Raw genomic sequence first — 2,015 nt, forward strand, 5'->3', positions numbered from 1 at the left:
CCAGAGATGTAAGCCAACAATCCATAGCCATCAATTATAAGGGTCACCTGATGCTTCCAAAGAAGGTATGTTGACTCGGTAAGCTTTATGACATCCTGTTTGGGTATATATTGAACACTGGATAGAACTGAAGAACCACATGACGTTGAAGTAACTGTGGTATTTACCGGAGATTGAATACCAGCTTGTTGCAAGTCCACCATCTTCAAAGAAAAGCAAGAACCTTCAAGAACCTCCAAGAAAAGAAGCAAACCAGAAACTGCAGGACCGTTTTGGCGACTGATACCATGTAAAGATTAACAATAGATGTCTAATCTATCTAAACAAGAACAGAGAAAAGCAAATGAGAAAACAAATCTTCTGAAATTCATTATTTTCAAGCGTGTGTATTACAACTCTCAAGGAGAGTATTTATGGCTAGTACTATAGCTATAACAGATGAAGTAACTAATTGCACAATAAATTAACTACTTCAACTGATCAGTTGCAGTGAACCAATCCTCAGCTGCACAACCATCATGCACATCAGTGAACTTATATGCCATGCATTTACATACACTAACATTGATGCATGCAACGATCCGAAAAAGGGAGCATTCTTCGAAGCTCGAGTCCCCATAATTTCAGTATGAATGTAATGCAACAACACATTTGCAGTCATTCAAGCATAATTGTGCACATGTTGTCTTGGTAACATTAACCTTTTTGGGAGCATCTTTGAGTACGCTAATGACACCGTCTAATTTGAGCATCTTGGCTTGAGTTCTGCCGCAGAAATGGCTCCGGATGTTCCCCTCGTTACAACCGGAGACCGTATCATTTCCTATCGTTAAAAGTCGCAAGCACTGGAGAATGTACATATGCCATAAGGATTACAAGCTAAAGGAAGGTCACAAGTGGGGTTGAGTGCTTGGAACGAAGCTTCAAATTTTCGAGTGGTTGGTGAGTAGATATAAATTCCCAAGTTCCCAGTCTTATTCCCCAGTGCTAAAAACCTCATCGGTTGATCCTTCCACGACGCGATCAGCGCCATTTTTTGTGAGTTTATCGTTGAATAACTCTAACCCTTTAGTACCCATTCAACAAATGTGATGTTTCTGTTCTCGGAAGGATTTAACCAAGTGGACACATCTAGTCTTCGTCCCCATAACATTAAATCAATTTAGGAAATTGAAACTCTACCATTTTATCTTGTTCAAAACATCTACAAGTACCAGATTACCAATCCAAAGTATCTGCAATCTCTGCAAACACAATACAAAACACACACACACACACTTTGAGGAATGCATCAAACACATTTCAAGCAATGCGTCAATCAAGAACTTTCATCTAGACGCCTTGTCTGGAAGTTTCGATCCGCTAGCCATCTTTGGAAGGGATACATCAAAAGGGTAGAAATTGGAGTAATGGCCAGAATTCCATACTTTCTCATCACCTAGAAAATCCTCTGAGGAACATGAATACTTCCACTTATTAGCTTCAGCACTCAATGCAACTCGGAAAGCCGGTTCCATTTTTTCAGCATAATCCATCAGAAAAGCTCTCCCGATGAACCCCTCACTGTATTCCAATGAGATTGCAAAGCTAACCCTATGAAGGACTCGAATAGCTGAGTCACATATTCCATGGCAGGCCAAAGTCGGAATCAAAATACTACAAATCAGATGAAGCTTCATAAGGGTTGAAGCGGAGAAAGAGAAAGTGAAGGGAAAAATATACAAATGGTATAATCTAGTAAGTTTGAAGGTGTAGCTATAGTGTGTTGCGGCCATTGACCATTGTCATCCTGACTTAGTGGACGCCGTCGTTAACCAGACCAAGCGCTTGCAACACTCCACTATCCTCTACTCAACCGTGCCATCGTTGAGGCCCTTGCTAACAAGTTGCCCGACAATCTCAAGGTCTTTTTCCTCTACCTATCACACTCTCAATGGATTTGATTGATTTTCCTTTAATTAGGAACATCACTTTGTCTTTGTATGGAAGAAAATAAAAAACACGTTCATAAAAAT

General features: G+C 40.1%; 1 pseudogene; it reads right to left on the bottom strand.

Annotated features, from left to right (window-relative positions):
* Nucleotides 1-573: 573 nt before the first annotated feature.
* LOC120128254 lies at nucleotides 574-1,709 on the bottom strand (annotated as a pseudogene).
* Between the last annotated feature and the right edge of the window lie 306 nt (nucleotides 1,710-2,015).

The sequence above is a fragment of the Hibiscus syriacus genome, unplaced genomic scaffold (assembly GCF_006381635.1).
Source record: "Hibiscus syriacus cultivar Baekdansim isolate YM2019G1 unplaced genomic scaffold, ASM638163v2 tig00110478_pilon, whole genome shotgun sequence".
Classification (NCBI taxonomy): Eukaryota; Viridiplantae; Streptophyta; class Magnoliopsida; order Malvales; family Malvaceae; genus Hibiscus; species Hibiscus syriacus.